Source organism: Schistocerca serialis, unplaced genomic scaffold (genome assembly GCF_023864345.2).
Source record: "Schistocerca serialis cubense isolate TAMUIC-IGC-003099 unplaced genomic scaffold, iqSchSeri2.2 HiC_scaffold_1210, whole genome shotgun sequence".
Lineage (NCBI taxonomy): Eukaryota > Metazoa > Arthropoda > Insecta > Orthoptera > Acrididae > Schistocerca > Schistocerca serialis.
In genome coordinates this window covers 32,501-42,500 of record NW_026047415.1, presented here as the reverse complement: position 1 = coordinate 42,500, position 10,000 = coordinate 32,501, and positions in this window count along the sequence as shown.

Here is a 10,000-nt window from a genome sequence, read left to right as displayed (position 1 = left end):
ATGAGACGCCAAGCCGACTAAGACAGCGATGGGCCCACAGTGCCCATCTTTCGACCCCACCCACAAAGCCTGCGTCCTCTGTCGACCACAGCACCCCAACGCCAGCGCCTCTGCCGCACGAAATCGTCGACCGGCAATCACTCCACCGGCGCCCCACCCTAACCGCCCAACTCGCAACTCCAGCGGATGAACGGCGGACTTTTCCCGCAGTCGCAATGTGCAATCCACCCCTATAACTTGCGTTTCATGAAGAGTTATGTCCAATATGCGACATTCCCGCTGTCCCTATACATGAGCTGCGAGCTGTACCAGTTACGAGCTAGAGACGCGATCGCGTTGCTCTCTGTACGAATGCCGATGCTGAGCGGTCAGCTAGGAGGCGCTCCATCCATGTCGGTACCGGTGGGCAGTGCACTCGCAGTCGCAAAAACGTACGGCAAGTATATTACTCGGAAGAGTTTATGACAGTCCAAGCCCCCCTGCGTGGGGAGCGTCTTTCTAGGCCATGACCCACCGGAAGGGCGCAGCGTCCCCCACCCCAGACATGTGACGTCACACTATCGGTATTGACGACTCGACTCATTGCTTATAATCATTTGCCATACACCGGTGGAAGCTGCCGAGACGAGTAGCTACATAGCGCGCTCGCCGTGTCACTAATGTACAGAGATACAACAGTTTCGACTGGAACCGGATTAAACGTATACACGGCGCTGATTAGTAATACATAGACCCATCAGAATACAGATAATATATACAACTGTCCGTATACATGCTGAAAGACTCTGCTCACAATCACAACCACACGGCAGCCACACACTCTTATCACGCACTACTCTCCGCCTGTAACACGCACACAGACAATATGTAAGCACCAGCATGGAACAACACCCAGTGCATCCTCTCCGCCACATGAGACAATCCACACTGTCATAACCAGACTGGGAGGTCCACTCAGAAAACGGAATATCCCACCCCCCCGACAACCACCATTGCTCAGCTAAGCCACCAACACCCACACATGTCCTACACAGGGGTGCACCCAACATCACAATACTGCCTCCTCTCACAGCACACAAACAATGGCAGGAATGAAAGACACAGGTCTGCCACAAGCATGGAATCGGAGCGCCGCCTGTCATGAGCCAAAGGTGCATCCTGACGTGGCAAATCAGATGATGCCGCAGGCATCCACTTACTATAATCACAATCAACAAACCGACCGGCCGCCCCCCCCCCCCCCCCCCATTACACCTTTCCATACAACAATGTGTACCTTAACCTAAACTATACTGTACCTTAACCTAAACTATACTGTACCTTAACCTAAACTATACTGTACCTTAACCTAAACTATACTGTACCTTAACCTAAACTATACTGTACCTTAACCTAAACTATACTGTACCTTAACCTAAACTATACTGTACCTTAACCTAACCTATACGGTACCTCAACCTAACCTATATTGTGCCTCAACCTAACCTATGTTGCGCCTTAACCTAACCTATGTTGCGCCTTAACCTAACCTATGTTGCGCCTTAACCTAACCTATGTTGCGCCTTAACCTAACCTATGTTGCGCCTTAACCTAACCTATGTTGCGCCTTAACCTAACCTATGTTGCGCCTTAACCTAACCTATGTTGCGCCTTAACCTAACCTATGTTGCGCCTTAACCTAACCTATGTTGCGCCTTAACCTAACCTATGTTGCGCCTTAACCTAACCTATGTTGCGCCTTAACCTAACCTATGTTGCGCCTTAACCTAACCTATGTTGCGCCTTAACCTAACCTATGTTGCGCCTTAACCTAACCTATGTTGCGCCTTAACCTAACCTATGTTGCGCCTTAACCTAACCTATGTTGCGCCTTAACCTAACCTATGTTGCGCCTTAACCTAACCTATGTTGCGCCTTAACCTAACCTATGTTGCGCCTTAACCTAACCTATGTTGCGCCTTAACCTAACCTATGTTGCGCCTTAACCTAACCTATGTTGCGCCTTAACCCAACCTATGTTGCGCCTTAACCCAACCTATGTTGCGCCTTAACCCAACCTATGTTGCGCCTTAACCCAACCTATGTTGCGCCTTAACCCAACCTATGTTGCGCCTTAACCCAACCTATGTTGCGCCTTAACCCAACCTATGTTGCGCCTTAACCCAACCTATGTTGCGCCTTAACCCAACCTATGTTGGGCCTTAACCCAACCTATGTTGGGCCTTAACCCAACACACGTTGGGCCTTAACCCAACACACGTTGGGCCTTAACCCAACACACGTTGGGCCTTAACCCAACACACGTTGGGCCTTAACCCAACACACGTTGGGCCTTAACCCAACACACGTTGGGCCTTAACCCAACACACGTTGGGCCTTAACCCAACACACGTTGGGCCTTAACCCAACACACGTTGGGCCTTAACCCAACACACGTTGGGCCTTAACCCAACACACGTTGGGCCTTAACCCAACACACGTTGGGCCTTAACCCAACACACGTTGGGCCTTAACCCAACACACGTTGGGCCTTAACCCAACACACGTTGGGCCTTAACCCAACACACGTTGGGCCTTAACCCAACACACGTTGGGCCTTAACCCAACACACGTTGGGCCTTAACCTGCTCTGTAATTGTCATACGACGCGTTAAATTAGTGTAGTGTTGCCTAACTGCAACCCCCGCAATATAGTTTGCTACTCGCACTGCCCGGTCCCCAGTGTATCGCTTCATGTTAAACACCTTGCAGCTATACACTGTAATGTGGATGGCAGCAGGACGTACATGCTCAATGCCCTTTGCAGTTGTTCATTGGCATTTGCAGTTGTTCATTGGCATTCGCATGGCGAAGCACTTAGCCTACGCTGTGGTACGGCCTGTGTCAACTGTCCGCTGATGTTGTACGTCCAAATCACACACTGTACTGCACATTGGTCCTCATGTACTGAATGATACATCGTGGTACATGTGACCGTACAACGACTGCGCCAACAACGGCGAACCATGCGGTCCAAATGTTGTGCACTCAGCTACGTGTCGTCTCCCTATAAGAGCTGGATTGCAGTGTGGTATGCCCTGGATGGCGATCAGCATGAGCCGTCTGTTGATGTAGTGGCGCGTGTTGTCAGACGTAGTCGTCTCTTCTCACACACCGTGATAGCATGGTGCACTGCGTTCCACATCTGCGACATGCGACAGAGGCCGGTTGACAGTCGTTCGCGCAATGGACATCGCATACGTACGGGGGCCACCTTCCACGTGTTCGCGAAGCGTGCACATGTTGTTGCGTGTATGTGGGCAGACATAGTGTGTCGTGACACCTGACACAGGCATGCAACAATCGTTGAATTTGCAAATGGCGATGGACGCCTACGTTTGCTGGTGACGTTACGCAAATGAACAACTGGTAAACCGTTGTGGTGCGGTTGTTCTCGCTAGAGGTGAATCAGTGATGGCGACGATCGGTTGAGCTACCAACCGGTTGTTCCAGCGATACCCACCATGCCCACGAACGTGAATGGCATCTGGGTGTGAAGCGATACGCGGCGGTGGCTGGGTGGGACCGTCCCCGGCCGGTGAGGGGGGGCCTCCCGGCGTGCTGGCCGCGCGGTGCGTGGGCGCACGCGCTACAGCCGGCTGGTGGGGGCGGCCAGTGGCAGGCGCGCCGGCCGACGGAGGCGGCAGGCGGCGCAGCTGCGCGCCGGCGCACCCTGCACGCGGCGCCGTGCGGCCAAAGTAGGTCCTCGCGGGCCCGGTGCGAAGCGCGGTGGACATCTGCAGTGTGCTGGTCCGATTGAGGACTGTGTGCGCTGAGGATGCGCCGCCGCCCGGCGCTCGGCGCCGCGACGCCGTCTGCTGCTCGGTCGCCTCTGCGGTTCTCGCAGGTGGTTTGTATCGCAGCTGTGCGGACGTGTTGGCGCGTGCGCTGTGCTGGGAGAGTTCGCTTCGGCACCCAAGTGGGGCTTTTGTCCTTCTGTGGCGCTGGCGTTGGAGCTGCCGGTCACCGTAGGTGGCGCGTGTTGTCTCCCGCCGGCAATGCCACGACAGCACGCTCCCGGGCCTCTGTCGGCAGCGGCAAGCTCAGTTGGGAGCACGGGTGGTCGCACCTAAAGCGTCTACTCGCCAAACCCCGGGCGATTGCGCCTCTCTCGAACCCGACCAAGTACTTAGGACGGCGCTGCGCGCCGCCGGGACCTGAGAGGGTTTCGAGGTGTATGGTGCAGGGGAGCTCAGCCTCCTCCTGTTTGCAGAATAATTGAGCGGACGCTTGCGTGTTCGCGCGGGCCCCCGGGACACACTCCCGGGCGGCCGGCTGCTCAGCTCTAGTTGACGCAGCTCCCTGGTTGATCCTGCCAGTAGTCATATGCTTGTCTCAAAGATTAAGCCATGCATGTCTCAGTACAAGCCGCATTAAGGTGAAACCGCGAATGGCTCATTAAATCAGTTATGGTTCCTTAGATCGTACCCACGTTACTTGGATAACTGTGGTAATTCTAGAGCTAATACATGCAAACAGAGTCCCGATCAAGGGAGTCCTGTGCTAGAACTGCCGGTGCAGGTCAATACAGTTACCAGTACAAATACACAAATAAATAGCACCAATGTGAATACTGACTCGAGACAACCAAAAGCTGTGAGAACAGTGGTTGATCCGGTCAGAATATATCCCAATCTCGAGCATTCCCTACAATTATCCCGCCTGGAGGAGCCGGCTGTCCTAACCACCGCACTGCGACATCTAGTGCGGGTAGGACATAGATACGGGCGCAAGGTCACCTTCTCGGCCATGGAGGCTGTAGACAGGGTACAACTAAAGACAATGAATCTCCCCACTGACTTCGGCGCCCTGCGTGACCTAGTAAGAAAGGTGTTTGAGAGAAGAAATGAAACCTTTAATTTAGAGGAAATATATAATCAGTCTGTCCTATCCAATGGGAGAATAGCTTACAACTGGACAAAAACCTTCCCAGAATCATATGTGCACACATATTTCCCATAGTTACAGAAATAAAGATAGGACAGCTAAACGCACACAATAGTAGACTGGTCATGCAGGAACTTCGGAGAGTGGTGGAGGAGAGGAGTCTTGACGTGCTCTGTTTGCAGGAGCCATACTCTCTTGCGGGGAACATAGCCTACGCTGCCATGAGCTGGCAAGTAGTAAGTTTTGGAGACGATCCGAAAGCCACCATCATAATAATCAACAAGGCACTGAGGGCAACAGTGCTCTCACACCTCTCGGACGACCACTGCAATGTTATTGAACTGCAGTCACCAAATGGCGTCATATATTTAATAAATATGTACTTTCAGTACGGTACAGAAATTGACCTGTACCTTGACCAACTTACGCAGGTGGCAACGGTGCTGAGGGGCAGAAAGGCAGTTGTGGTGGCGGACGTGAACGCCAAATCCCCCCTATGGCACAGTGGCACTCGAGATGAAAGGGGAAGCAAGCTGGAAGAGACTATTATGTCTCTGCAACTCCTCATTGCCAACAGACCTGGAAACCCCCCCACCTACACAGGAGGGGGAGGGAATGGAACCAATATTGACATCACAATGATGACAGCCAATATCGCTGCCAATATACAAAATTGGACTGTTACTGACGGGGACACTACCAGCGATCACAACCTGATCACATTCACAATCACAGATCAGGAGCGCCACTGGGACATAGGGTGGGAAGTACAACTAAATTATAACAGGACCAATTGGGAGCGTCTCGCAGGAGAGTTTGACCCTCCGACATGGCCGGAAGATGACGATGACGTCAACAAACACGCCGAAGAACTGGTGGGCGCTCTCACCAGGGCGGTAAAGGCTGCTGTACCAACCAGGAGGAGAGCCGTTGCGGCTTCTCCATCACCATGGTCTGCGGAACTAGGGCAGATGCGTCAGTCTGTCAGGAGGGCGAGGAGGTATTACCAGCGAAGTGTCGTCTGGGAAGAAAAACAAAGATGGCTGCAAACATATAGGGAAGCCAAAGAGCAGTTTCAGAAAGAACTGCGAACAGTCAGGCTGGAAAGCTGGAAAAAATATGTGCACAGCCAATTGGCTATTGATCCCTGGGGCACTCCTTACAAAATAGTAAGGGAAAAAATCAGGTCGCCAATGGTGCTTTCCACAATCAGGGATGGAAATCGGATGACTGGGTCTTGGCAGGAAACTGCTGAGGTCCTTCTCCACCAACTCCTCCCTGATGATGAAGAGGAAGAGGACACAGAAGAACAACGCCTAATTAGGCAGGCTCTGCAAGCAGACTATGAGAATAACATCATGGTGTACCCTTTCTCTGAAGAAGAAGTTGCAGCCCACATTAAATCGCTAAAGAAAGGAAAGGCCCCAGGACCAGACGGCATCATCGCGGAGGTGGTGCAGTACCTCGCTCCTCAACTAGTGACACCTTTAGCAAGAATTTACAATGAGGCCCTGCGCCTTAGAACATTCCCTAAAATCTGGAAGCAGGCCAACGTTGTAATCATCAAAAAGGGGCAAGACAAAGACCCTAAAGAAGCAAAATCTTACAGACCCATTTGTCTGTTGGACCTGTTGGGCAAACTGCTGGAGAAGTTACTGGCTGACAGACTGACAGCACACCGAGTGCTGTGCGGGATGAGTGACAGGCAATTCGGTTTTCGGCAGGGGCGATCTGCGTGTGACGCAATTGCCCTCGCATCCGAGGTCTGTGGGTCGTCTCCGCACAAGTACATAGTTGGCATCATGGTGGATATCAGTGGCGCCTTTGACAACCTGTGGTGGCCTTCGCTCTTCTCCTGCCTGCGGGAGAAGGAGTGTCCAGGGCCGCTATACGGCTGTCTCAGGAGCTATTGTATGGAAAGAGAGGTCTGGCTATCGTCCCCTAGCGAGCGAATAGGCAAGAAGGTCACGAAGGGGTGTCCACAGGGCTCTGTCCTGGGGCCACTCTTTTGGGACATAAATATGGAGCCTCTTCTGGAGAGCTTGGAAAACAGTGTGGATGTGCTAGAGGCGATAGCTTACGCTGACGACCTCCTTCTGCTGGTTGGCGGCCGAAGTCGCGAGGACCTCGAACCCAAAATCAATAGGACATTATCAATTCTCACGCAGTGGTGCCAGAACACGAAAATGACCATTGCGCCTAACAAGTCTACATACCTATTACTGAAAGGCCAATTGGCCAGAAATCCAACAGTAAGAATCGAGGGCTCACCAGTGATTCGGCGTCGTGAGGCCCGGTATTTAGGGGTTATAATCGATGAAAGGTGGAATTTCGCCAAACATATAGAATCAGCAACACAAAAATCACTCGAAGCTCTAAACAACTTAATCACAATAGGACACAGTAGATTTCATCTCCCACCAGAACTCATTAAGCTATATCACAATACCATTCTTGTCTCTATCATGGGTTACGGCTCCGGAGTGTGGGCACGCAGGCTCACGAGGGTTGTGCCCGCTATGTCTGTGAGGAGGGTGCAACGCAACATGCTTTTGCGCTCCATCGGAGCGTACAGAACATCTCCGGGAGGGGCACTACTAGTACTTATGGGGGTGTGTCCCCTGGATATCAAAATCCGGGAACAGGCAGCCTGGTACTGGGTTAAAAGGGGAGACATAGATAAGACTGAAAGTATCTTGGGAGTGCGGGTGGGGGACAAGTTTGCCATTAAGAGGAGAGGAGAAGAGTTATGGCAAGAACTCTGGGATGCTGACACAACAGGCCGAAGGACTTACCAGCTGCTCCCAAATATCAAAGAACGTTTCCAACTATCGCATTTCCAGCCAAGTAAGGGACTGTTGCACTTCCTCACAGGACGTGGACCGTATCCGGCATATCTATGCCGATTCGGGAAAAGGGCTACCCCCTCGTGTGACTGCGGAGCTGAATGGGGTACTCCGGACCACGTGATCTATGAGTGCCCCATCTTCGATGATGTAGCCAGTGACCTAAGAAACCAGTTGCCTCACAACAATACGTATCAGTTAATCAGAGATCCCACCACATTCAACATAGTAAACCGCCTTGCCAGCGAGGTATCAGCAAAGGTCCTGCGGGAATATTTAAGGGAAAACACTTGAACAACCGGACATGACATGACTGAAGGCGACCCATCCCATTCCGCCGGGGCGTGGACTGGCCAATCGCCGTGACGGTAGGAATCCGCCACGCTCCGGAACAGGGGGAGGGAGCGCCAACACCCGGATTCGACATTTGCGCACCGATCATGACTTAGCAATAGTTAGACCTTAAGTATATAGTAGACAGAAAATCTTAACAGAACCTGCAGCGATCTTCAAAAGGCCAGCCCAGTGCCAGGGGCATGCTCACTGGGATTAGCTCAGTGGGCACGGCCACACAGTAGGTTTATACAAACATCTGGCACGCCTGTAACGCTGCAGGAGGTAGTTCCTAGATTAGTTAGCAAGAGTAAAAGTAGATCTTACCCAACAAAGAAACTAACTCTTAGTTCCTGTAGCAAGTAAGTTACTAACACTAGAATAGAAGTATAAATGCTGCTAATATTCAATAAAAATGTAATGTAGAGAATTAAGACCCACTAATGTATTAGGTGGTGGGTTAATATGTAAGAAATAATTTAATGGAATAAAGAAATTTTTTTTTTTTAAAAAAAAAAAAAAAAAAAACAGAGTCCCGACCAGAGATGGAAGGGACGCTTTTATTAGATCAAAACCAATCGGTCGGCTCGTCCGGTCCGTTTGCCTTGGTGACTCTGAATAACTTTGGGCTGATCGCACGGTCCTCGTACCGGCGACGCATCTTTCAAATGTCTGCCTTATCAACTGTCGATGGTAGGTTCTGCGCCTACCATGGTTGTAACGGGTAACGGGGAATCAGGGTTCGATTCCGGAGAGGGAGCCTGAGAAACGGCTACCACATCCAAGGAAGGCAGCAGGCGCGCAAATTACCCACTCCCGGCACGGGGAGGTAGTGACGAAAAATAACGATACGGGACTCATCCGAGGCCCCGTAATCGGAATGAGTACACTTTAAATCCTTTAACGAGTATCTATTGGAGGGCAAGTCTGGTGCCAGCAGCCGCGGTAATTCCAGCTCCAATAGCGTATATTAAAGTTGTTGCGGTTAAAAAGCTCGTAGTTGGATTTGTGTCCCACGCTGTTGGTTCACCGCCCGTCGGTGTTTAACTGGCATGTATCGTGGGACGTCCTGCCGGTGGGGCGAGCTGAAGGCGTGCGACGCGCCTCGTGCGTGCTCGTGCGTCCCGAGGCGGACCCCGTTGCAATCCTACCAGGGTGCTCTTGAGTGAGTGTCTCGGTGGGCCGGCACGTTTACTTTGAACAAATTAGAGTGCTTAAAGCAGGCAAGCCCGCCTGAATACTGTGTGCATGGAATAATGGAATAGGACCTCGGTTCTATTTTGTTGGTTTTCGGAACCCGAGGTAATGATTAATAGGGACAGGCGGGGGCATTCGTATTGCGACGTTAGAGGTGAAATTCTTGGATCGTCGCAAGACGAACAGAAGCGAAAGCATTTGCCAAGTATGTTTTCATTAATCAAGAACGAAAGTTAGAGGTTCGAAGGCGATCAGATACCGCCCTAGTTCTAACCATAAACGATGCCAGCCAGCGATCCGCCGCAGTTCCTCCGATGACTCGGCGGGCAGCCTCCGGGAAACCAAAGCTTTTGGGTTCCGGGGGAAGTATGGTTGCAAAGCTGAAACTTAAAGGAATTGACGGAAGGGCACCACCAGGAGTGGAGCCTGCGGCTTAATTTGACTCAACACGGGAAACCTCACCAGGCCCGGACACCGGAAGGATTGACAGATTGATAGCTCTTTCTTGATTCGGTGGGTGGTGGTGCATGGCCGTTCTTAGTTGGTGGAGCGATTTGTCTGGTTAATTCCGATAACGAACGAGACTCTAGCCTGCTAACTAGTCGCGTGACATCCTTCGTGCTGTCAGCGATTACTTTTCTTCTTAGAGGGACAGGCGGCTTCTAGCCGCACGAGATTGAGCAATAACAGGTCTGTGA